The following is a 27,771-nucleotide window of genomic DNA, read 5'->3' on the forward strand; positions in this document are numbered from 1 at the left end:
GATCAAACCTCATGAGATACTGAGAGCTACACATGAAATGTGATTACTACTTAAAGTGATCAGAGGTTTTTAAAGTTTGAAAAGAATTCAGCCGCAAAAAAACGTTATATGCTTTGAAGGGAATATTTATTTAGCACTACATTCACTTTGAATAAAAAAGTCAGTTGCTTACCAAGGCTAAGACAGGCGCCATAGATCATCCTGTTTTAGCCCTAAAATGACTGTCTCTTGCCTAGTGCCCCCGGCTTTTGGCTTTTACTGCAGAAAAGTATATGATCAACTCATTATATGCAGGGAGTATGAGAGCAGCCAAACTATTATACCTCAGCTTTAAGTTACAGATATGTTTACTAGAAACTTGCACACAAGACTGGTTTGGGAGATTTCTGCTGTATATTAAGCCCTCAGACAACGCACTTTGGAGCAGAAACAAACCACGAAAACAAGGACAGATCATTCAAAGTAGTTGGTGGGATGGGACACGTGTGGCAGAACAAGGGCAGGACAAGGGCACAGTCAATCACAGTGAATTTGTCAGCAGCTAGGAGAAGTTTACCTTAAACAAAAGCAATAAGTTGTGTTTTAAGCAGCATCAGTGTTTGCCATTTAACCACAGGCAAAGTGAGAGACACTGCCATGCCCCGTTCCTTCCCACGCAGGCCTGAACCAAACTGTTTAGAGGGCTTTTGAAAATTCATATTTCCTTTGGCTGATGATCCTGTTTCAACACTTGCCATAAAATGTATATATTTCTGAGAAGCTGTTTCCATAACTTCAGATAAAAATGCGAAGTGAGCCAAGAGGGGTTTTACAGGCTTCGATGCAGGCAAGGTTTTCCGTATGCAGCAAACCATCCTTCACACCGCAGCGCTGTCAAGTGAAGAAGAGGGGGTTGTGAAACCATCAACGACTCTAACACATCCTAAGCCGTGCGAGAGAGGCGAGGCAGCCCAGTTCCACTGCCCTACCATTAACTGGCTGTTAAAAATGGTACCTAATGAGATGAGAGCTCCGTTTTTAGGGATAGGAGAGAGAAGGAATGAGAGTGGGAAGGATTCACTAAAAAGCTGAGGGTGCATTTCAGACCCTCTTCCTATTTGCAAGAAAACTGTACGGTAAATGAGTAAGTGCTCTTCTCTGAGGCAAAACTCCATAGTATTTCAGTTTTACAAAGAGAGACAAGAAACTTATTTACATGCCAGCTTGCTGTTAATGGGCAACCTTTTAACTGTCAGCCTGTAAATCTTATTTCAAAGCTGCTTCTTTCCACTTCCCAGCAAGAAGCAGAAAGATGAGAATCCCAAGTGGTGTGGGGTTTGGGAGCTTCATGCTACAGGGCTGTTCTCACGCGTGGTGGCTGCTCAGTCACTCCAGGGTGAGCAAGAACAGAATTTGGCCCAGCACCTCAGAGCTGACAGCAGAGGAATATCTCGTTTGCAAGAATCCTGGAAGACTTTCTGCTCTGTACTCCGCAGACCTTCCTCTAGTTAAATCAAAGGTAAGAAAAAAAATAATATCTACCCTAGAAACCACTGTCTAGCCTTCTTAAGGAAATGTTAAAAGAGAGAAGGGAAAGAACTGCGTGTGACTGGACAACCTCCAGGCTGTACATACATAGCTTAACTGTAATCCGAGCATAATGGGTGTCTTTTTCTAAGTGAAACTAGTGCCAATGCTTACAAATTTCTGTTTGCAGTTTTATAGGGCAAGAGCTGTGGCCGATATTCTCACATAAAATGTAATACTATCATCATGTGCCAAAATGCTAACTGAAAAGATTCATTATTTTGTAATTTAATACCTTATAAATTATATGGAGATCATATGTTGACTGACACTCACATCTGGTAGGATAGTTCTTGACTAATCGTTTTTTTCTAGGTCAGGTATACCAAGTAAATGCTCTACGGTTTGTGTATAAATAACCAATTATGCATTCACAGAGAGGAAAAGTAATTTTTCAGATGCTGGTAAAGCTGAGCTGGAAGGAACGATGTTGGTAAAAGAAAAGTAGATTCACAGTTTGTCTGGCTGAGGTGCAGCTGAGCGTTTCTTCTCCCCGTCTGACAAAGGGCTATTGTCAGTAAACAGCACACACCAGAACTCTGAGTTTAAAAGCAAAAATCAAATTAATTAGAAGTCGATGCCTTTCTCTAGCTGAAGCCGAGAGACAGGGGCCAGCAATCCTTTTGGATGCTAAACATACAGCATTAATCAAAGATTTCATTGCTCCCAGCCAGCTCACTTTTCATATTCCCCAGTTCTCCGTATGTGATTCATTCACTATAAATGAGCTCACCACACGCTTTGCAACGCGTTGCCCTGCTGGAAAGCCGAAGCTCTGAAAAGCAATATGAAAACCTCTCTGCCCAAACTCACCTTTGTATATGCACGCCTATGCAAAATGCCCCACCATTCTGAATTTTCAGACTTCACGACACGGTAGATGTCGTGACAGGAGGAAGCAGGACCTTGTATTACATTCACCGTGAAAGCTCCTCCTCTCACAGCAGGCTTTTCTTAGTAACACAACAGGCTCTACATCAGATGAAAGGTGTCGAGTGTTCCTGGAACAGCATAAAACTTCACCAGCTTTGTAGAATCAGTACAAACTACTCAGGCTCAAGTCTGTGAAATGCAAGGGCAAGGAGGTAGCTCAAGTCGCATATAAGAGTTGTGTAAATAAGAAGAATGAAAAGTTCCTGTGCTGCACATGAAGTATGCAGCTGCTCATCAGAGAGCAAGGCTCTGTTCCTCCTAAGCTTGCCCATCACAGACCTGCTGGGCAGATTCAGCCTCTAGGTCCCTCTAAGAATACCCCCATGACAGTTGTGGGAAGCTCTCCTGTGGTGATGGGGTGAGACTGTCTGCTCTCCCTCCCTGCCCTCTACCCAGCAAAAAACTGCTGTATAACCCAGAGAGGACTCCCTGCTGACAAACAGCTGGTGAAGGAGAAGGGGACCCATCACTTTGATAAGATTATATGGCACCTCTCATGATCTTCTTGAAGGCTGGTGTCCCTAAAGAGCTCCCCATTAACGCTCCCTGTCATTCCCAGCGCGTGGATTTGCTGTAAAATGGGCAGGAAATTACCATCTCAGAAATGGTGCCTCAGAACAGGGGCAGCAACAGACAACAGTCCCTGTGAAAGCACTCTGCAGTTTTCTGCAAAAACAGGAGGTGTGAGGGAACTGAGAGGGAGCAGCCAAGGCTGTTTCCACAGCACACCGTGGAGATGCTCAAATTATCATCAGCCCAGGCTGCAAAGTCCAAGCAGAACAGGCAGAGAAGTGCGCGCTGGGAGCGGCACCGCTGGTTCCTGTATGTCCACAGCTCCGCTTGGCAGCCAGCAGCACAAAGGTGACTGTCCTGCAGAGAGGGTCAGGAGAGCCACCCTGTGCTTCTCCACTGCTGTGGGGCACCAAAAGGCCAGCTGGGTCTCACTGCGCTTGCAGAACAAATGTAACCCTAAGCACAGGATAACCCCAAAGCTTTGCTGCATCTGAAAGGACGGACTGCAAATAGTTCTTTGGGTAGGATTTAAGAACAGAAACAAAACAGCCCTCATTTCAGTAAGCTGATTATGCTGCTCAGCATTAATTTAAGAAAGAGGCAGAGCTATTCTTCATAAGATTAGAAGTCCAAGCCCCATTCCTCCCTCTAATGCCGGAAAAGCTCTAATTTTAATGTCTGAATGCTGACTTCAAGCTTACCCTGAGAGTCCTGTCTGGGTACAAGGTGTGCGTTCGCTCCCTGGCACACTCCTAAGGACCATAACTCAAATCGTCCCCAAGATGCTGTGTTACAGAGATGTCATGTTTAGAAAATTAAATTTGTGGGAGATCCAAGATGATGCATTCAAAGACCCTAGAAAGTGAGGAAGATCTACGCAAAACACCATTTTTACTTCCCACAGCAGTGGTCAGAGACCCTTTTCTCTAGGTACCAATCCCAGCTCCTGGCATCTTCTCTGTTTTGTGTTTGTTCTGTCAATATCTGGGTATATTCCAAAGGGCTCATTCTGCCCATTGCCGTGCTTTTTGCTGTAGCCATGCAATGTAGTGAGTTTGCACCAACAGAAGCGTGGGAGATTGCCAGGCCGAGCTGTAGCTAGAGTGGATGTGGACGTGTGTGAAGGGCTGTGCCTGCCGGGTTCCTCGTGGGGAAAAGGCCACATTGAGTTTTGGAGTCTGCTGGGGTGGGGGAAAGGGTGGGTAGAAAACGGACAGTCTTAAGCTTATCATTTAACACAGTGATTTTAACCTCTATAAAATGGGCAAATTTCACAGCAAAGAATAGCTTAGCACTATTCCCGTTTTTTTTTTTTTTTTTTCCTCAGGGAAACTCTCACTTCACTTTAAAATAATGTTTTACACTGCTGGCTGTTCTCCATTTTAATTCTTAAATTTCACTTCCATGCAAAACCAACAGGACAGTCACATACCTAAAACACTGGGACAAGCAAGGAGTCGGGTGGTTTCTCTTTAGGATCACTGTGCCTATGTTTTCCCAGAATACTTAACTGTCCAGTACCTAAGAAAACCCTGTGCTAGCTTTTTCCTGCCTGGGGGTTTTGACCAATGTAAATATTGTATAGAACTTCACAACGCACATGTTTTGCACTGTTTGCTCTTTTACGTATCTGTGTGCATGTGTGCGCATAATGAAAAAGGAAAGGTTTTTTTACGGAAAAACGGTATGTGTGAGTGTGCTTATTTACTCCAACTTCTATAAATATACATATTAACCGGAATAATATTTAAACTTAAGTTTTTCTGTAGACCTCTTAAGAAACTCTGAGTACATCCAGCACACATGGAGAATTTTCTGGAAACCATAAGCATGGGAAACCGGTCATTCTTTTTTGTTGTTTTATAAAAATCCCCCAACTTCTTCTGAAGCAGTGCATCATTAACCTCCGTCGACTCCACAGTCACGGAATTCTTTCTTCTAACTCATTCACTAGGTCACTTCTGAATGTCAGTATCCTATGACGACATCTGACAGATAAGACTGCAGCAGGTGCCACTGAACCCATTTTAATAAATTTGTTGCCCTGAGTTCCCATCTCTCTCTCTGATACAGGATGACAAAGTCAGAGCCTGGGCTGCCAAAACACCTTCTGTCCCTGCTTGTGCCTCCAACAGCTGCCCTCCCTTCACTGAGCATGTCTGCAGTCCTCCTTTCACCCTCACATTTCCTACTTCTTGTGCCTTGCTGGAAGGAGTTTGTATACTATTACAGCACACCCAACCCAAAAAGAAAGCGAGGGCAGATATCTTCTCTAAGGGAAAACTTGGTGTTCTGGCTGTTACACATTAATTCCAAACTCACCACGGCATAAAGTTTGTGTCCTCACACTAATGGAATGAAGTTCCTCTTGAAATACCTTTTGACCACTGGAAGGACGGTGCTGCTTCCAAAGCTGGCATCAAGCGGTGTTATCTCTGGAAGTAAGATGGCAGAAAAGCCACCTCAGCAAAAGTGAGCAGTGAGATCTTACCATATGGCACACCTGAACAACGCTGATTTAACAGCTGACAGGTAATGGAGGTGTTATTTCATATGCTAAATTAAAATTAGCTGCATTAGGGAGTTGGGGAAAGTGCTTTAAACAGAGGCGCCCCATGGCACAGCATCAGATCGGCACACTGAGCTATCCCAGGGAGGGTTGCTTTCTACTGCACAGATGCAGAGTCTTGGGTTGGGAATACTTTTACAAATTTTACCTATGTTGCACAAGTTAAAAAAAAGTTATCCTGTGTTCTAGTAGTGACATTCTGTCATTATTAACATTCAGATTCTAGTGTGTTCCGTCACTGTCCATTACAGCCTTGTACAGAACCTGTACAGTAATGCATTCACGGCATGGACTAAAAAAACCACCACAATAAAGTCTCTTGTAAGCACAGAGCATGATTCAGCAAGGTCAGATGCTGACCGTGCTGCTCCAAGTAAGGCAGTAAAGACATTTTAGCAAGAGAATATTTTCTGGTATAAATAGTATGATCAGCTCCACTCACACAGAGCTTGAGGTAACAGTGGAGTTGAAATTCGCTCCCCCAACTGTAGAGCTGTCAGAAAAGAAACAAGATTTCCTGCACATGAGCAATATCAAGTATGCAAAACGACTTCTTAAAACCAGTATAAAGCCAGGCATGTAACTACCTGACTGCAACCATGCCCAGGAAGTAATTTGAGAAGACCTTGATTTGTGCAGGAAAACGGATCAGATTTATCAAAGGATAAATTTCAGTCTCGAGTCCAGCAATCACATCCTGCTAAATATTCTTGTCACAGTAATACCTGGAGAAGGCATTTTGTGTTTCTGGCCCTTGGTTATGCTGTTTTCACTGCTGGCAGTGGTCACTTGGCACACGTACAGCTAGGAGGCCACAGAGCAAGGGGCCAAGGGTTCCTATTAAAATTCCTCCACTAACCTAAAGATTTTGCATTGCAAATTATATAATCTGAAATGCATCTTCCCTAAGCATTGCTCGCGAGCATAATTTTTCTTTTTCCAACCCCACTCCCACTTGCGTATGGGAAAGATGACATATCGGTGTGATAGAGCCATCCCAACCCAAAAAAAAGTGGAATATTGGTAAGGCCTATTTGTCATGATGTTGGTACAGCTGCAAATAGAGTTGCCCTTTGGCAGTTCAGATTTCTGTCTTATTCCCATATATTATCTCATTACCACAAACCAGCATAGCAGCTAGGGACCTCAGGTAGAAATGAGGATGGGAGAGTGGAAGACACTGTCATGCAGCAGCTCATATTCCCAAATAATTATTCTACAGCTCCCTCTTTAAACACAACTCATGTTGGTTAATTTATACTCTCTGAAACCAGGGTTCACAGTTCAATTCTCTTTCTTTTTTTCTTTTTTTTTTTTTGGAGGGGTGGAGGACAACGAAACTGATTTCGAAGGCTGCCACCCACTCATCTCCCTACACCCCCACCTCTGCTTCTTCCACTGTCTTTGAGCTGTGCAACAATTGCTTGGGAGGTCACATGGTCTACCAGATCATTGCAATGATCTGGTTTAAATATAACTCTTATTTCCACCACCTCCCCCCCCAAAATAGGGTTTTATTTTTAACCTAGATCATTTAACCAGGTTCCTGTTAACAGCTATATCCCACCAATGGTTGTGCTGGCACAACCGAGGGGAAGAGGTCCGTGGGGGTAGGACAACGGGAACTTTTAAAGTCAACTTTGCAGCTCAGGTCAGAGCATCACAGACCCCCTTTCCCAGAATGAAGGGTAGGTGTTCAGCGGAGGTGGATTTTGATTTCCACGTGAAGTCTTAAATACAACACCTGAACATTTAAACTCCCTAGCTGATAGTAGCAGCACCACACCAAAGCCACCCTTAGAGGTCAGCACAATGGCAGCATACCTGTAGTTCAGATCAGAATTATCAAGGGTGATTCAAACACAATTTCACTGTTCAATACAGAAAAAAACCCATTGCACACATCATTTATGCTGCATAGCCTACCTGGCTGCATACAACCCCCAGCAAACAATCACCTTCCTTACTTTGAGAGCCTGACTCACGCTCCATTTTTATTTAGTTGTCTTAACCTGTTTGGGTTTGCACTCCAACTCTCATAACATCAGAGTAACTTCTGCTGATATAGAAACATGCCCTTGGAAAAAAATTAAATAACACTGTTAAAAGCATCCTTTGCAGTTATCAGGAGGCCTGCAGCTGAGGAGAGCCAGTTATCGCTTTATTCCTGTTAGACAAAGCAGGACAGTTTGAGTGCGCGGATCAGCCACAAGGCCAAAGGGGGGGTATGTGGGAATCAGGATAATCACTGTCAAGCAGTGAGAACAATCGCTTGAGTTCTTGAGGAGTCCTTGTATGTGACAGACTGCCATGGCCTTGAGCCAGACTTTGACTGATGTGAAAACTGCAGGACAGGACATTTTGGCTATTTAGGGATGTTAAAAATCGTATGTGTATTTGTCTGACACCAAAACCTCAGTCTTTGTGTGACCTAACACTTTAGTGAAGGGCCCAAGGACATGCTACAGTAGGGAAGTCACAATGAGCAAAGTTCTTTAACAGTAAAATAAACAGAAAACGAACTCATATAGTTACCAAACTATGAACTCATAAGAGACCCTTCAGTACATAAGTCACTGAAAGTTAAACCAATATAAGCCTGCTATAAGCAGAAGTGTCACACTGTAGTAGACTACTGAACAAGTTTTGAATTGTGTCTTCTGCTAAGGCCATCCATCTTTTTCCCATGTTGATGAGGCCTACAGAACAAGATGTTGTATTAGAGAGACTCGTTACTCATTTTAAGGGGCATGCTTGAGCATAATTCAATGCTGACAGCAACAGTTCATGTCCTCCGTGCCTGAACAGCTGCCAGACAGCAATGCCTAGCGCACACTAACGCGGAGGAGAAAGCTCACTCGTAGGGGAACCAACGCCCTGAATGACATGCCCACCAGGCACGTTGACACGTCATTAGGACCAAACACCTCTTGGTGACTGTGATAACAGAGGAAAGGTTGCAAGTGTGGTTCCTTCTAAATGACTTCTGAGTGAGTTGGCAAGATCTTTGCAAGGTGCTGTGCACCTAAAGAAGAAACCTTAAAAACCCCGCAGTCAGGCTTGCTGCCTTCGAGCTCTGCTACACACAGACAGACCCAGGAGTAACTACACACCTGGGAGTAAGATACTGCAGTGCTCACAGCGATGCACGCCCTGCACTGCTCAGCTGCTGCTCTCCTGCAAGGCACCAGACCCCCAACCTGCTTCAGAGCAGTCGGTAAGACAAAACCGCCAGAAAACCGCCAGAAATGCTGTAAGGTTTTCTCATCTCTATGGGCGATGGCCTGAAAGCACGCCCTCGCTGTATCCCAGTCGGTATCTGACTGCACACAACGCTTTAAAGAGCCAAAGGACAGAAGGGTAAGAAACAAGCACAGTAAGGAGTCCAAGATAATCCCACATGTATATATATCTCAAGGAACTAACTTAGTGATTTCTAAGAGGAGTAGCTTGTACTACAGAGGAGGGTAAGGATTTGGGAGGAGCGCAGCAGAGGGAGAGAGGCTGTGTGCTGGGAGTAGAACATGAATTTCCCAAAATAACACATGGACTTGAATCTTCCACAGGATTTACATCCACTTGCCAAGGTGGCTAGATGCCAGCCAGCTCACACCTGAAATCCCTGTCCCTGTTTCAGTACCACACTGTGCTCCAGGTCTCATAAATCCCAGCTCTCAGCAGGGGTTGCTGGCTGGGGAACAACGCTGAGCTAACACGGCCCCGTTGTTTCCGCTCGGGGCTTGGCTTGCACCTGGCCAGCCCAGAGCAAGAGCAGAGGCAGCCCACGCCAACTGCAAAAGCACCCAACTTCAATACGTCAGGTGCTTTTCAAACAGTTTTGCAATGCAATGGGGTTTGGGTTTTTTTTGTTATTACAAACAGGATTTTTTAACCAGAACAAGCTGGAAACCAGTTTTGCAAGCAAATTTTATCATCTTAGGCTGGAGGTTTTATCATCTTCAACATCTTAGACTGGAGGAGGGAAGAAAAAAAATCACAACCCATTGCCAAAGTGATTCCTCCTTGCCCGTGAGTCACCAGTTTGACTCAGCCTGGTGGGACATGAGCCATCTGACAACAATAGAAATCTGGCCGTTTGCATCTGAGAGTTAAACAGGCTCAAGCGCCCTAAAAATAAAGCCTGTTAGGCTGCTGAAGTCGTATTTTCCTACCAAATTTCCTGCTGAGCGGTTCCAGCCATCATTTGACCACATACCACCTCATTGATAGACCTTCTTGGTTTATTGTAGGCAGAGAGATTTAATTAGTAAGTAAGGAAGCAAGGAATTCCTGTCGGGGTGTTTTGAGGGGGGAGTAGGAGGGAAGGACAAGTGAGACAAAAAGAATTATGAGCGATGTGCACATTTTCCTGGCATCGGAGTTGCTTCAGAGTAAGTGATGCTATGAAACACACCTCCTTCCTCTGCATGTGTCTCTCCTTTCCTTCCCTTAATAAAGTATGGTTTAAATAAAGAAACATCTGCAGAAACTCCACAGCAGATGAGCCCTAATCAGGCAAAGATAAATATAAGTATCTGGGGCGTGCACAGAGGTGTAGGATACCAAGGGTCTGTGAGAAATGGGTGCCAACTCCCTTGAACTGCAGATTAGACTTGGCAGGGATTTCAGGGAGCCAGATTCCTGGCCTCAGAACTGGGAAAACGTGCTGCAGTACAGGCAGAGCAACAGGGAGCACTTACAGGAAAGTACATGCTGAAGTATCACGGTACAAAAAGGACATCTCGGTAAAAAAGGAAATGCTACAAGCAAATCTATATAGCAGATGTATGGAACAAGTTCCTGATTACACACAAAGAAATTTGTGCGGAGTTAACAACTAGAGCTGGAATTACCCTTTGGTTCAAGAATGACTTGTCTCAGGCGTGGGAGCTCTCAGAAGTAGGCCCTGTCTATCTCTGGATCTTTCTGTCTGTACTTAGGGAGAATCCAAGGCAAGACTCCCCCATCCTGAAGAGAGATTTGTTTGGGAAATACGAGCTGTTAAGGGTCCCAGTCTCAGATGAAGGTGCTCTCTGGATGCTTGACAGAAAAGAAGGATACGGCCTCTGCTCCTAATGTACTTAATGCTTTCCACTACAGAAGCAGCAGTCTATATACAAACAGTACAGTCACCTTGATTCAGGCAGTGCTTCTTAGCTATACCATCTCACCATTAAAACGATCTTTATCTGGTAACGGTGATCAACACCACAGTCGTCTCTTTGCTTCAAACAGGAAATCTAAGCAAACATCACGCAGGGATCTGTGAGCAAACAGTGACTTTTTCAGCAGCCGTTGCTGGTAGTGTTTTCACACCTCCCTCCTGGGCTGTGCTTTCCCTTGCTCTTCTGCTAAATATTTCACCAGGGGGAGATGGGTAACACAGGAGATTTAAAGCAGTTCCTCATAAAACCCGCTCAGTTTCATAGGCCAAGCTCCAGCAGTAAAATTTCATCTGGTAAGGCTAAACAGACAGTTGCAGCTGGAGCAGGGTGAGACCAATGGCTAGAACAGGATATATTTTTACTGTCTTTGTCTCACTTGACTGTTACAGAAAGAAACCTAAAGGGCTCTAGGCAAGGAGTAGAGATCAAATTTACTTCCTATTCTTGCAGAGTTTAAAGTGAAAGAGCATATTCTACAGCACGCTCTCATGAAAACTGTCAAGCATATTTTTACTCTTTATTTTTTTCCCCCCTTTCTTTCTTTCTTTTTGCAAAAGCCTATGCATGACTGCTCTGGATAAAGACCAGAGACAGGGCCTGGTATCTGTCTGTATCATTGACATCGCATTGGATGTGCTGAGCCATATCACAAGGTTCCAGAGATAACGTTAAAGGACACGTTCACAGGAAGAATTCAACCAGCTAATTTTTAATGTGCTTGGCCCCATGTGCAGAGCCAGGAGCTCTGCAAGAGGCCTATAGACACCTTACGGAGCTGATGAAAGCTGCACATCTCAGCTTTATAACACACTCTGCCAGAAATGCGAGGTGCTTATCAAATCGAGTCAGATTGTGCAGCTCAAGGTCACATTTTACTTTGCACAGAACAGCACAGTCATACTGCAACCGCACACCATGGAAGAAGTCCTCCTGTCTCAGTTATTCACAGGCCTAAGGAAAATAATTCTTCCAAAACCTCCATCTCCCCAGTCATTTTTGTAATGAAGCAGCTCAACGTCACAGCATTTGATGACACAACTTCAGACCTCAAGAAGCAATTGGCTAAAAACAAGTGATCATGGAGATTGCCAGGTTGCCACTTAGTTTCTCAGGAAAAAAGCTGGTGGTAGGTAGCAGGTTTCTGATTCATGCTCTTCTGTTCACACTGGCAACAAGAAAAGCAAGGAAGGAAGGAAGCTGCATGGAAAACAATGTTTTAACTAAAGAAACACAGGATAAATTGAAATACAAAGGGATGCAGATAATTCAGAAGTTGCACGACTGTGTGCTAGCTAGCAAGCTCCAGTGGTATTTTGGAGACCATCCTAAAAAAAGGCTATTTATTCCTAGCACCATAGCGACGAAAAATAGGTTCGTGTTAGCTCCTCTTGTACTGCAGCCAGGCTTGCAGTCTTGTGTCTCCAGCAGGAAATCAGGGAAAGAATTTTGATTACAAGTGATCACTGCTGAAGATGTGTATTCAGATAAAAAGACTTTTCATCCAGTTCCTTTTGTTTCTTGATTCATAGTCAAATTCTAATCCTAGACATATGGCCTAGCAAGTTTGAATTTCCATAGCAACTCTTTCTAAGCTAGTTTCAGGATAGCAGAGAAAGCTGGCAAAGGGGAAAGTTCATTATTTAAATACCTTATTACTATTACTTCTACAGGAAATCTGATGCCAAACACACAAGAACAACTGGACTTATTTTTAAGCTTGATCTATTTAAAAGTAAAATCTCCTCCAATGTGAAAATCCTTCATTTTAGGATCTGCAAATTCTTGGTCTGCTCTGTGTGGCCTATGTATCTATACATTGCTTAAAACACTCTGTTTCCTAATGGTAAAGGGAAGCTTTCTGGTGAAGGCGTAGGGTAAGAGAGCAAAGGGGGCTTTATTTTCAGAGGTGTATATTTTGGTGAATCATGCAGAAACATTTTTAGATAATTTTCTCTGCTGTAGTCCCTAATGTTGAAGCAGTTACCTTTTATAGTCACACTGATCGACAGAGGAAGAGGCAGGCAGATTGCTGACACAGAAACTAATCTCCCTTTAAACAGATTAGATCTTGTCCATTAGCTGAAGGACTGACATTTATGCTATTTATTTAGAAATATACAGAAAAGAAGAAAACATGCCCAGTGTGCTGCGCACCTTCATTTGTTTGCTTTTGAATAGGCACACCTCCATCAGTGGCTTCAGCTCAGACACAGCTGTGAAATAGGTAGGACCGATGCGGATCCCAGACCTTCAGAGACCTATGTCCAGACCTTCCCAAAGACATGCCCCAAAACCGAAGGGGGGAAAAAAGAAAAAAAATCAGCCTTAGAGAGCTCTTCGCTGAGCTGGCCCTGAGCTATTACAGACATGGAAGAAGCAGGCCCTAGCTCAGGGGTCACGCTGAGATGCCTGTTCCCTGCACACTGTATTTCTGCATCAGAATTGGAACTGTTTGTGTAGGTTGTTTTTCCCCAACCATGGAAATGAGACAGGCAATTTTTCCTTAAAACAACAACAAAACCCCCAGACACTGAATTGTACAGTCAAACCAACAAAACAAGGCATAATGTCCAGAGTCTGCAAACTCCTGCAGTTTGGACACCTGAAGCAGCAAACCACTGCCTGTACCAGCATTGGGTGCATGAGTGCTTCCGTGGCCTCCACCTTCAGATCAGAATTCTGAAAACATTGTTCTTTCCCTCCAAAAACACAACACTTATGTCAAATCTAGCAGTGGGAAGGAGACAGCTAGGCATTATTTATCTGTGAATAGCCAGGTGTGCTGGGTTTCACTTCAGATGGCCAGTCAACCTACCATGGCTATTATTGCGCCTGGCCACGTGATGCTAAAACACTGATGACATATTTGATTTCATGGTAGAACTCTTGAGACAACAGCTGTGCAGTTATTTTAAAATCAAGAATTTAGATTATAGGCAACGTTAATATTCCTCTTCAGTCTTTGAAGCGCTGGTGCAAATTTCAGGCGAGAGCTGAAGGTAGGATACCTGGCTGGTACAGGGCCATTTCTAAGCATGCCCTCATGCGCCTTCCCCAGTTCTCTTAAATGTTACTGGGATGGCTCATTAGACACCATAACAAACAAAACCACAAAGTATCCCATCTCAAAGTAAGACTCTAGAACATGAAAAATCTCTTCCTTTCAGCTTTCGCAAACAATAAAAATATGCCATACCTGAGAGGGAGGTTTGCATAGTCAGCAGCTGGGCCCTGACTCCTTACCCCGATCCAAAGGCACAATGCTCAGCAAGAAGCGGGATGTAATCGCAGGGGTGATGCTGGCTGGTATCTGTGGGCAGGTGCTACTCCTTGCACATTGCAGGACTGATGAGACAGGATGAGGTATGAGGGTCATCCCGACACTTTTCTGCCTGTCATCTGGAGGGGGACCCTGAAAAGGAACGCGCTCATTAGCAGCCTGCATTTGTGCACTTACCACATGGCGGGCACAGAGATGTCACCCACTCTTAGGCAGGGCCTGCTTACAGAGTCTTATGCCACTTTTGAAGGTAAAAATCAGTCCTGGTACCGGCTTTTCAGCCCTCTACCTGCCCTTGGAAATCCGCCCGGGTATTGCCTGGCAACTGGTGCTCCCAAAATGCATCTCATCAACCTACCTCCTGGCTTGATTTTACCCAGTTAAATGTGCTACCTGACATTAAAGAATCAGCACCGAGGTTGGGATCAGCTAACATGGGTTGGTTAGATGGCTCAAATGCTTCTACTGAATTAAAAAGTTGAGGAGGTAGAGCTCAAAGTCCTCCCACATCCCCAGGGGAATGGAAGATGCAAGGAGGAACAGAGAGAGATGAAAAGGGGACATGCAGACAATTGGGAGAAAGACATGAAGGGGCAAGATGGGCTTGGGTACATAAGAAGAGGTAAGCAGAAGAACTAGAGGGAAAGAGCGAGCTAGCTAGAGAGCAGACATAATGGGGCGGAAGAAGGACGTGACATAGGACAGAAAAGAAAGAAAAACCCAGAACATAAAGCAGGAAACAGGAATACAAGTTAAACCAGCATGAGTCACTTTTTTATAGCCCCCCATCTATCACATGCTGAAACTGTCTCTCACAGGCACTGCAGAGAAAAGGGTAGAGACTCTAGGTCCAGCGTCACTTATGTCATCAACTCCTACACCAAAGTTTCCCAGCTCAAAAAGGACCCACGCCACCAGTTCATCCTGTTTTCTTCTACAAAAATGACTGCGTGCTAGTGTAAGAACTCAGGAAGAATAAACACATCATTGCTAGTACCAAGGAAGGCAGCAAGCCCAATTGCTCTCCTGAAACACCCCCCCCCCAAAAGATATTGGACTAAGAGGGCAGGCAATTGCCTCCCCACCACTACATGCACATACACAATAATTCCTAAATACTTAGCAAGCACAAGACAGTTGAGATCCCCTAACAGCTTTCTGTTGAGCAGAACATCACTGACCTGTTGTTACTACAAGTTTACAGTACAACATGCCTCCCCACCAAATCAATTGAGGCCTCAGACTCCCTGTGATGGGTGCTCCACAGAGTTTACAGACTGCTCTGGAAGGCAACTATTCATTTACTATGTGAGTTGCTCAGAAATCATTCGGGGCCAAGGCACCTGCTTTACTCAGCACCTGAGCTCTCACTGAGTAGCAGCACCTGACACCAGTTTCCATAAAATGCCTATTTCTGGATACTCACTTAACTCATTTGGCATGCAGCAGCACTGACATATTAAATTTGCAGATTATGCAGTTAGATGAGAAATTAATATCAAGCCTTAGAAATCAGGAGGAGGACTGTTTCTGAAACCCCTTTTAGCATTGCCAGTAAGAAGGTTTTGATGAGCTTCAATTAATACTTCTTTCCCACCAACGAGACCTGGAAGTTGGCCAAAGCTACGTGGGAGCACTGATGCTTTGTTTGTCTTAATTCCCAGAACGCACAAGTGACTTGTCTCCTCTGCCGATCATCCTGTTGCAGGGACACTGTGTCAATACACTCCACAGGAAACGTCTGGGAATGACTTCTAGTTTTGCACTTGCTGTCATTAGGACAAGGGCCTCTTCAATTAACCTTTTCAGGGTTGAAAATGCTTTGCTGACACTTGCTTCCAACACCCTTAGGTCTTCAGGACTTGGGCTGCCTCTCCCAAAAGCAGTCCAGAGCATGCACAAATTCCTGCCCTTTTTACCCCAAAGGATAGCTCTCAGTACTCACCTGGCCTGTCTTTTTTTTAAGGTAATCTTTGTTAAAGTCTGACACTGAAGGTGGTAAAGGATGCTTCTGAATTTCACATATCTAATTATTTGGGTTCTGTGTACAAGGAGAGCATTCTCTAATGACAAGTTATTGCATCCACACAGTTCTTCTCTGGTGTTTAGAGAAAAAAGAAAATACTCTTCTCTCTTATTCTCTGCCTTTACACATGAGAAGCTGCCCGAGGTCCACCAGTCCTGTGCAACAGATGGGTTCTCTCCGCGTTTTGAGCTTCCCTAACCCACAGAAGATATCCACAAACTTTCCTTTCATGAGTGCACTCTTAATTAGACTGGGGGTTTGACATATTTTAAATCCAGTAAAAGTTTATTTCCCCCACACTTCAGCCGGAAAGCATTATTTATTCATACAGTCAGGTACATAAATGCATTCGGTGAGAAAAGGCTCACGCTTTTAAACCTTGAATTTCACATGCTTGCTGCCTTCTGCCTCTTATTTCAGCCAGCTCCATTTCTAGCTCCACATCTGGCTTATGAATTTATATCTTCTTTACAGTAAGCAAGTGTTCTTTTGCTTTCCTGAGGGCAGTGCAACCACTCCTTTGGAGTGCAGTCCAGTACTGCCCAGTTTTGTGGCTTGCTCAAGTTAACTTAGAGACTAATGAAGCTGTTAAGGATAGCAAGGGCCTGAGGAAATAGCAAGTTTCTCAAAATTTTCTTTTCCCTGTTCTCCCCTAGTCAGATACTGACTAATTCACAATTTAAGCCAGCTAAGTTCCAGACAGCAGTTTCTTTTTCTTTTCAAAAATTAGAAGCAGCCTGTTTACAGCAGGTCTGTGTTGCTCAGGTATCACTCTGAGCTAAGCAACGCGATGAGTCTGCTCTGCTCCACATAAGAGTTTTACCCAGTCTCTGGTCAAACTTGAGCCTCTGGGCAGCACAGCAGCCTGCTACAGAGCATCCCTTATGGACCAGAACATCCCTTACAGACTGCCTGCAACGCTGGTGGGTCCAGAAAGCCTGGAAGACTAAATACGAGCTACTCCCAAATCACTTAATTTGATTGCCTGCCTTGCTGGGCCAAACACATTGTCCCACACAAGGCAACAGGCACAGGGGGCTTTGGTTGCTGCAAAAATAAAGAGCAGCACCATTTCTTGTGTTTTCCCTGTGTGAAGGTCTCATTGTGTCACAGATGAAACAGTTATATACATCAACCTTAACAAGAGAAGTCATAGAATCATAGGGTTGGAAGGGACCTCTGGAGATCATCTAGTCCAACCCGCCTGCCAGAGCAGGGTCACCCAGAGCAGGTGGCACAGGAACGCCTCCAGGCGGGTTTTGAATGTCTCCAGAGACAGAGACTCCACCACCTCTCTGGGCAGCCTGGGCCAGGGCTCTGCCACCCTCAAAGGAAAGAAGTTCCTCCTCATGTTTAGGTGGAACTTCCTATGCTCAAGTTTGTGCCCATTGCCTCTTGTCCTGTCCCCGGGCACCACTGAGAAGAGCCTGGCCCCATCCTCCTGACACCCACCCTTTAAGTATTTATAAGTGTTGATAAGGTCACCCCTCAGCCGTCTTTTTTCCAGACTGAAGAGACCCAAATCCCTCAGCCTTTCCTCATAAGAGAGATGTTCCAGTCCCCTCATCATCTTGGTAGCCCTCTGCTGCACCCTTTCCAGCAGTTCCCTGTCCCTCTTGAACTGGGGAGCCCAGAACTGGACACAGTACTCCAGGTGCGGCCTCACCAAGGCAGAGTAGAGGGGGAGGATGACCTCCCTCCACCTGCCGGCCACACTCTTCTTGATGCACCCCAGGATGCCATTGGCCTTCTTGGCCACAAGGGCACATTGCTGACTCATGGTCATCCTGTTGTCCCCCAGGACTCCCAGGTCTCTTTCCACTGAGCGGCTCTCCAGCAGGTCAGCCCCCAACCTGTACTGGTGCATGGGGTTGTTCCTCCCCAGGTGCAGCACCCTACACTTGCCCTTGTTGAACTTCATAAGGTTTCTCTCTGCCCAGATCTCCAACCTGTCCAGGTCTCTCTGTATGGCAGTACAGCCTTCCGGTGTGTCAGCCACCCCACCCAGCTTGGTGTCATCAGCAGACTTGCTGAGGGTGCACTCTATCCCCTCATCCAGGTCATTGATGAATATGTTGAAGAGGACTGCACCCAGTACTGACCCCTGGGGAACACCACGCGTCACTGGTCTCCAACTAGACTCTGTGACCCTAATCACAACCCTCTGAGCTCTATCTTTCAACCAGTTTTCTATCCACCCCACTGTCCATTCATCTAACCCACACTTCCTAAGCTTCCCTATGAGGATGCTGTGGGAGACCGTGTCAAACGCCTTGCTTAAGTCAAGGTAGAGTGATAACAGTCAAATCAGATGGTGCATCAGGGAAAGAGAGGTACAGAAGCTGCAAAGCATTTAGTGAAGAATGCAAATAGTTGTAAAAAGTTACCTTTTAGAGAAAAAAATGTCTGTTATAACAAAATGGTGTCTGTAGTAGATGTTGTTAATTAATTAAGTCTGGTCCTAGAATGATACCCTGAAATAGGGGTGATGGCAAAAGATAAGCAACATGAAATAAAGGCATGGTAATTCAAGGGTACAAAGTCTGTACACAAAAGTGCTTAATAACAACTAGAAACCTGGTAACAGGCCAGACCGTTACAGAGCCCCAGCAACACCAGAGGGCAGCCGTGGGACACGAAAGGAAGATATAATTAGAATTTCACAAGAATCAGTAAAATATGCCAAACACCTTCTATAAATTCCCCTACTCACAGAGAAAATTGAGGGTATCTTTGGAGGAAAGACATTATTGCCATCCACATGAGTCCCTTAAGTAGAGGAAAGATAAGCGGAAAAGAAATTCATGAGGACCCTTCAACAACTGAGCTCATCTAAAAGCTTCTTATCCAAGCTAGCCTGATCCTCATGCCATATATCCATAGCAAGAATTTCTCTTCTTCTAAAGGTCCTCTTCCTCTAAGCTGCCTTATTTATTCCAGCATTGACAGATTCCGCTGATGAAACATTTTCTACTCCAATATCAGAAATTGCTTTTTCCATTGCACCACCCCAAGCTACAGAGTGATCTATCAATAAAATCCCCAAACCTATGTGATCCGCACAAAGGAAGCACAATCTTGCACAAAAAGCACTGTGATTCAGAGAAATAGGACACAGCACCCAGAGAAAATTCAATAATGTTAGGAATAAGGGCAGAACTGAATTAAAGGGGAAGAATAAATAATGGATCGCATTCTTATAGAGGAAAGGAAGATGAGATATTTAGGCATAAGGGAATAAATACTGTTTTCATTTCTTAAAAGCTACTGTAAAGGAAAGGATTAGAAGTTTGTATTCAGTTATTTTTCAAATTAAATATTCTCACTGGTGCTTAGAGCATGTACTGCCATCATGTGTTCAAAGAGAAAAATACAATATAAGAGAAAGCACTGACCTGAGCAGCTCAGGGGGTGGGTGAGAACGCCTCTGCTCTCCAAGATCTTTCAAGCCATCATATAACATCAGCTACTCTTAGGCATTAGGATTCAGTTCCGATTTACTGCTCAAAGCAGCTCAGCCCATTTTCCCAACTAAACTCTAAAATACCCCTGTAGAAACAAGGATTCTTCCTGATAATGCTGCATATACTACACTGTACTTACTGGCCTGCAATGAAACACTCCCCTCAAACAGGTGCTAAGGTAATCAAGCAAAGGACAGTAAGAGTAGGAGGAAAAAAAAACAAACCAGAGCTAGTCTAACTCAAACTATTCAACCAGCTCCTCACACAAACTTTCCCTCTCCTGCCTTCCCCATCCTGGTTCAGACCTGGGAAGGAGTTTCAGGTGGGGAACAAGCCCCAGCTGTGCCTGTTTTGTAGCTTTCCTCCCACTGCCACCACCTTCCATCCGTGCTATGAGAAATTGCTCACAGATTATCAAATTGCTCTCAAAACTGCAGTTCAGAGTCACCCTTTGGCAATAACACCCCTTGGTATTGTGATGGCAGAGCCACAGTTCTGCAGGCAGCGGTATACTGGGAATTAGCAGCATGAGACTCTTGAAATAAAGGTACTGAGAATGCTTTTTGGTGACTTTCCTTATTAATCCCCTGATCCAGAATGTCATTGCCCTCAAAGGAACTTGGTCATTATCAGAGATTCTTCATACAAATGTAAAAGGCTTATTTCAACAAGGTGGATAACAGCAACTGTTACCCAAGGAAGCCAAACTACTAACGTCTTCATAATTGCATAGTTGATGAGGAATATTACTAGGAGAGAAAATCTGAAAGACCCTCACCTCCCCATGAAAAGCTGATGTGAAACTGTCTGACTTTCAAAGCAAACACAGATGGAGAGGTTAAAACTAAAAAAAACCCCACCTGTTAAAGTATAAACCTAAGTCAAGTTATTTCTCCTTTGAGGTTTACAAGAACAAAGCTCTTTTTGCTCCCCACTTTCACACCTCTTAGAAAGTTATTTGATTCCAGATTGAAAGCACTGGTGCTTTGCTTGGACCCACCATAACGTCACTCTGCCAGTTGGCAGGTTTTCTTTTTCCGGTGAAGCACAGGCAGAGTCCTGAGCATCTCTGAGCACTGACCCAGCTCACTTCCATCCTGTTGTCCTACTCATGCACATGTTCAAGTGTTTTTTCAATTCATTGGAAACTTAAAGGACAAGATCAGCTGATATAGGTCTTTCCAGTGAAGCAGGAGCTAAATGTCAGCAGCCAAAAATCTTTTGTCATAACAAAGCTGGATGTTCGAGATAGAAGTCTGGGAGATAACTTGTGTCAGCAATGTTTAGAGAGATCAAATATTTATTAACATCAACTAATCGTTAAGGATTCTTTTGAGAAGGTGTCTCCATTCCTAAACAACCCAACAGAAAAGAGCTGAAGCATGTGAAAGGAGACTATGGAGTTCTGGCCAAGAAGCCAAAACTGTGGATTTGGGATTTGATTAACCCAGAAAAGGAGGATTGCTAAGTACAACACCACAATTTCTGAGAAAGAAATCACACATGCATTGGAGAAAGGCCATTCATGCCAGGTATATATGTAACCAGAAAAAGGGTATGGGATGAAAGTCAGAGTCTGGAGTTCTCAGGCTGGACCATGCAACATGAGGAAGGAGCAAAAGCACAAGATGAATCACTGAGGTAACAGAGGGCAAGAGGAGGAAACTGCAAAGAGAAGACAAAGAAACATGAGCTGACATTGCAGAAGTTGGCTGAGTGAAGATCCTCACCAATAACCAGGGGGTGGAAAAGAGGAGAAAGGCTGTGGGGCGCACAGAGGTGTGTGAAGGTGGGGTGGAAAGCAGAAGCAAGGGAGGTGAAAATGGACATTGTCAAAGGCAGGAGCAGCGCCTGGAGGACTGGCATCTGAGGAGGCTGTGAGGGATGAACACTCTTCTAGAGACAGAAAATAAAAAGGTAGAGCAGAGGTAAAGATAATGAAGCAGGAAATTAATTTAATGAGAGCCAGAAATAGTAGTAGAAACAAGCGTGGGAGATGTAAAGATAAAGAAGGTGATCTGCCTGGGTAAGAAAAAGGTCTCCAGAACTGGGGAGGACGAGGAGACAAAAGTACGGGTCAAAAAGAGAAAAAAAATCAGAGCAGAAAGGGGATTTTATGAGGGTTGATGGAGGGACGGTAGGGGGGAAAAAGCCATGTGAGAGTGGGAGGAGGAAAGCAGAACAGCAGGACATGTTTACTGTCAGGAGAGGTGCACAGAGGGAGAATGGCAGGCAGAAGCAATGCACAGGACCGTTAGGCTTGTGCAGACAGATGAAAGTCAGAAGCGTGTCTGGGTTCAGTTAACAGAAACAGGCACCTTCCCTCAGAAACCAGCGCTGAGGTGCAGCCGGGGGTGCCATCAGGGACAGGACCGCCAGCAGTCCTCACCACAGGCACCCAGCTGCTTCCCCTCTGCCACAGGTCTCTGACAAGATGGCACTGCCAAAATGGCTACCAGGCCCTTCTGGCATGTTCCACTCCGATAGAGCTCCCCTCAGGGGAGCAGGGCAGCTGCCGGCTTATGGCAGCGTGAAGCCAACATGCTCCGCTCCGGTGCTTATAGCACCTGAGGGGAAGCATGGCCAGCTGGGGCCAGAGGGGACATGCTGCCCACTCGTCCCCCTGCACCTCAGGGAGGGCAAGTGACATGGCTCTGTGCTTCGTTCTCATCGCTTCTTTTGGGCCACCCTACACAGGAAAAAGTATGCCAAAAAATAATTAAAAAAAAATAATAATGAGTGTGGAAACACCCTGAGGATATCTGATGAAGAACGAGTGCTTGCCACAGCACCCACCCTGTGAGGCAACAACCTGCGGGTTCCCTCACGCACCCTGCAAGGCCTCGAGGCTCCACCATGACCGCAGCTCCGGAGCCAAGAGGTGCCTGAGGGCAAACCCTCCCGGGATGGCATCCTGGCTCCTGGATGAGCACGGAGAGCAGATGGTGACTCGTCTCTCGCTGCTGGAGGCAGCCCCACTGCCACGGTCTGTCCCCACAGCTAACAGCACTGTCAGCCCGCCTCGGCCGCCATTTCCTGCTGGGCATCCCCAGGGACAGGGTGGCCCAGGCAGCGTGGACACCCTGCACAGGGGAGATCTTGTTATTGGTGCCCACCCAGCTATATTTTTAATTAAAAGGAAAAAAAACCAGCAGCTGCACAAAGCAAAAAATAAGGGAGGAAATGAAGCAACAGGGAGATGAAGTGTTTGCTGAGGTGAATTTGTGCTTAAAACCTTGGGGCACATATTTACTGCTAAAATAAAGTTCAGTTAGATGGAAATATCTGTCAGACCAAAAGCGGTTAAAGTGCTTTGTATCAAAGTTTTGTAAGCTTCTTTGAAACAAAGAAACATCTTTTCCTCATTTCACATTTTCCTCAATAACATTGAAATAATCTTCTGCTTTCCCTACACCTACAGATTTTTTTTCACTCTTGTTTTCCTTGTAGCCATAAAACATTCAAAGCTCATTTTAAATTACCTTAAGTATTTTTTAGAAATTAAGATTTTCTTGTATTGCTCTACATACATTGTATTTCCAACTTCACATCCTCAGACTTCTGCAAAAACAACTCAAGACAGCGTCTAGATTTTAATAACACATTTTCAATGTTTTATACGTATAAATTCCTTCATTTCATTGCATTTCAGTAGTAGATAGCTTACAGCCTAGGGCAAATAACTTCTTACAGAAATGTTACTATCTGAAGTGGAACTGAAGCTTATTGTTACAAAGAGTCACATAATTAGGTTAAAAGCGGCATAAATCTTCACAAAGTCAAGTTCCTTCCTGCTCTGAAAGCACATTTTCAGCAAGGGAAAGTCCATTTAGCCAGAGCTTGAAGCTGAAAAATAAGCTTAAAATAGCAAGTAAGCCCAAGAAGCTAATAAAAGTCATAGTTATAAAATCATGAACCCTGTAAATACAATTGTCTGAAATTGAAATGAACACCATGGCCGTGTCTGCCAGAGAGCGAGAAATGGGTCACAGGGGCTGGCAGGGAAGAAGGGGGAATGACATGGCCCCATTACCAGCCATTGCGTAGTTAAAAGGAAGAAAACGCAGTTCAGCAGCTGGAAAGGCACCAGGTTGAAGGGGCCCAGCTCCTGCTTTGACCTTTATGTCAGGTGTGATCCAAAAAAGATTTCGGCGCCTCACCCAAGTGAAATTTAGGAGCTTAAATCCCAAGCTGACACCCTACAGTTTCTCACACTTCTGCTGTCTGAACTCCGTAGGCATGTCCGATCTGAACCTTTTCGTGGCTCCAGACAGTGGGCATAGGACACAACTTGCATAATCTTAGATGTTAATTAGTCATCTTGACTTCCCCCTTAGTCACCGGGGAAAAATAGGCACTTACAATAGCAAAGTTTAGCTTCTCCTAGAATAGGTATCTAAAACAATCACACCCTAAACATACCCATTTCTTCTTGGTAACTAAAGGAGGAGCCCAGCATGGGCAGCTCACAGCACAGTGCTCGCATGTGCCCCAACAGCATCCTTACAGATTCTCTGGAGAGGTCGAACCCTACAGACATCCTCTGTTTATACCCTCCTGATGGCAAGAGCTATCAGATCTCCACCACAGTCAGCATTTTCTTTAAAAATACAATAAAAGTAAAAAATAGTCCATGGGCTAAATGCTCTTTATGAGCTCAGCTCAGCCTGCTACCTGCACATGATACTGGCTGCTTCAGATCCCATTTTGAGATGGGTTACTTTTCCCTGGGAACATACGGGAAGCATCAACACTATATCAAGTTCTGCATCCACTCCAAAGCCTAAAATCAGCCACTGGAATACTGACCTTGAAGCCTGCAAGTCCTTTATTTGCTCTAGTTCCTTTATTTGAGAGGAAGCAGCTATTCAGGCATTGTCAGGAAGTTACGTACAACCTCAGACTGAACAGGAGACTGTCAAGGAGCACGACGATGGCTGCTCCCTAAAGACAGAGGACCTGGGAGCCAAGGGTGAGCCCAGCATAGGCAGTGCCCTCACCCACAGGTGCAGCCTCCCCAGGGCAGGCAGCTCATCCCATCAGTAATCCCAACCAGGGAAGCACAGAGCCAGGTCCAGGGTCCATCCAGGCATTTCAGGCAGGAGCAAAGGGAAGCAGAGCCAAAGGCAGTGCTGGAGACCAGTCTGCAACACAGCTGCAAAGCCTTCCCTGCAAGAGCCAGTGTCAAAGCTCAGGCTGGAAACAACCTACAACGTGCATCCAAGGGTCCACCCCAGAGACAGGTCACCTGTATGGCCGAGGTCCATGCTGGAGGCAGGGCCAGAGAAGGACATGCCTGTACCAAGGTGAGGAAAGGGCTAAGGGCCCCACCCTGAGCTTAAATGGAGCCATGGGCAGGTGTGGGTAGCCCCAGGTGAGGCTGCTCAGGGCCATTAAGGGCTATTGACCCTAGCAAAGATTTAGTAACTGGATGTAACAGCTGCCACACATCATTGTTATGAGATGGCTGTGTGTGGAGCCCTGCAGTCTTCCAGACTTTTCTACAAGAAGACACTGAGTCACTGACACCAGCTTCCTTTCAGCAGCTCCCTAAAAAAAACTTCTTCCTTTTGCAGTAAACCAATGCCCTGTCTGCACGGTAGAGGCCTCTTTCCTCTCTTCACCGCCACCACAACTGCTGAACACATTGTGGGAATGTGCTCTCATGAACCCGGGACTGATCTTTTCCCCTCAGCAGATCTCTGCTGGCCTCCACTGAGCACACAGATAGGATGTGCCTGGTGATGGTCTTCACCTCCTATCCCTCCTGCTCGGCATCACGCCTGCATGCTGTTGTAGACCCTGTGTGCCCCACCTGCCACGTGGCTCCATGGGAGGTCCTCACAGAAGCAGAGAGAGGCTGAAAGGAGCATGGAGGTCCACTGCAGAAGCCATTGGCCATGGCTTTGGCAGAGCCAAAGGCCAAGAGCCAAGGCCCAAACAGCTTCTTAAAGAGCTGTGAGGTTTGTGTGAGACAGAGGTATGTGCAAGGTGGCTGTCTGTGGTTCCCCTGGCTGCCCTGCTTCCTCTCAGACACTTGCTCTGCGTTGGGGCTGGGCTCTGAGCAACTCCCCAAACTGCCCAGTGGTGCTCAGTGCAAGTCTTTTGTCCACCTCATCTGTAGTCCTTTCTTACGTGGACTGCTACAAAAGTCAGGCCCTAGGTGATGGGAGCAGCCTTGTCTGATGTGATAAAAGAAAACCAATACAGCTGTCAGTTCAGGGGCTGCGTGTGCGCAGGCAACGCGCACTGAACAGCAATAGCCTCCTGCTGTGCTGTACACAGAATGCTCGTGTCAACTCTATATCCATCTGCCTTTGCCTGCGTTTCCCCTTTCAGAAACCTTTTCCAGGACCGCTTAGAAAAGAGAGCTAAACAAAGTGCCACACCAGCAAGTAAACAAAAAGGTTGGGACAACCTGGAAGCCAGGCCCAGTGACTCTGAAGTTTGGGTTAGTAAGCACAGAAATAAGGAGAACTATCAGTCCTGCAACACAAGATGCCTGTACTAATGGCACAGCAGCATCCTTCCTGTCTAGATGGAACAGTGAACGGATTGAGAACAAGCTGCTGTTTCAGAAGGGATCGATTTGAGGCTGCCGTGGTCTGCTGGACACATGCTAGTCTTTAGGAAGGCTAAAAGGCCCTAAAATCTGTGAGGATCTTTGTGGAGGGCTGCGGGCTGTCCATCTGGTTTGGCATGGTTGCATCCATTAGCAGAGCTGCAGTGCCAATTGCAAATGAACCTCTGCACATGGAGATCTCTCATTAGGGCAGGCAGCTATAAAGGCAGACCCAAATAAAGACTGACATGAAGGGGGCTGTGGATAAAGGGACCGAGACCAACATGAGAAATCGGAAGCTTTTTATTTTAGCTCTTGCTGTTTCTTTGTCCTTTTTCTGTGAAACAGAGCTAATACCACTGCCTTTCCTAATAGGCTGAACACATTAAAGGCCACGAAGCACTCAAACAATTAATCAGGGAAGTTATATAAATACACAAACATTTGTCTATGCTTCATCTCATAGCTCGGGGGCCTTCAGACCTGCTGCCGGGGGAACTAATAACAGTCTAGCCACAGCTGCACGAAACAGTGTGGGCTATGAAGCCTGCCCACAAAGCTGCATAAATATCCAGGCAGCTCATGCAAGGAACTGCTATTACAGCCACTCTGCTAAATGGTCTGAAGGCAAAGCATTCTGCAGCAACGGCACCACGGGAGACGTGGGGATTTGTGCACCACGGGATTATCCAACAGGCCAGAGTTGGTTTGGATTCTGGTCGGGGCAGTCACACATCAGTCAAACAAACCAGGAAAAGCAGTGGGGAGTACAGGGCAAATTTATACAAGAGGACAGACTGTCCCCATGACATGGAAACAGTCATGACAGTTCCCAGACATGCCACTCCAAAGTGAAAATTTCGTGAATGAATGTGAAACCTCGGTGAATTCAGCCAGGTCAGTGCTGCATGGCCAGTGTTCCGGTATTGGAAACCTTTTGCCCAACTTTACTCTATTACTGAGAAAAGGGCTGAGAAAAAAGCATTTTTTCCTCGAAGCTTTCTTTGGCGACCTACATGGGGAAATCTTTTGATTGTCTTCCCTGGTGACCAGCTTTCCATCAGCAAGCACGCTCCCAAACACTCAAGCTGAGGTTGAACAAAGGACTTGGGATTCTCAAAAATGGTTTTGGTAAGACAGAGGTACCAAAACTGCAGTCACAGGCAGCCAGCACTGCCCTGGTTGTGCCCAGGTGCTTTAGACACTTTGCGTTTCCACTTCTGCCACGGAAGGTGCCTGGAACTGTGCCGCATGCCTGGAGCTGCCCTGTCCGATGCTGTTCAACACCATCTCCTGCCTCATCCCAGCAGGAGTCCAGGAAAGAGCTATTCCTTCAAGCCTCTTGGACAACTTACATCGCCCACTCCGTGTGCTCAAGGCGCACTTACACTGACAGGATCAGGCTCCTCACAAAATGCAGCTGCAGCAGTGCTTAAAATAAACAAATGGAAACTAAATGCCTGGCAGTTGTGGTGGTGCTACTGCTGTCTTTTGTAATTTTCATGTGGCTGGAGAACCCACTGGCTCAGTGCTGGCATTCAAGGTGGGCTCCTACCCATGTCAAACACCTCAAGTGAGACTGCCCTAACTATCGCAGTTGTCAATTATTCCTTGTGAAAAGGACGGGTGCCTTTCCGCCCTTCCTTTCTCAGCTCTTCCACTTGCGCAGCCAAGAATTCAAGACTCGCTGAGC

General features: G+C 45.5%; 1 long non-coding RNA gene across 2 annotated transcripts; it reads right to left on the reverse strand.

Moving 5' to 3' along the window:
* Positions 1-723: 723 nt before the first annotated feature.
* LOC141748894 (uncharacterized) lies at positions 724-24,802 on the reverse strand. Of its 2 annotated transcripts, none has more exons than XR_012589132.1 (4): positions 24,326-24,802; positions 13,943-14,158; positions 5,335-5,447; positions 724-870 (listed from the first exon to the last, which is right to left on the reverse strand). It is a non-coding gene; the product is annotated as an uncharacterized LOC141748894 (long non-coding RNA). The 2 variants fall into 2 exon arrangements; XR_012589131.1 differs by lacking the exon at positions 24,326-24,802 and adding an exon at positions 19,448-19,754.
* Positions 24,803-27,771: the final 2,969 nt, after the last annotated feature.

Source organism: Larus michahellis, chromosome 9 (genome assembly GCF_964199755.1).
Source record: "Larus michahellis chromosome 9, bLarMic1.1, whole genome shotgun sequence".
NCBI lineage: Eukaryota > Metazoa > Chordata > Aves > Charadriiformes > Laridae > Larus > Larus michahellis.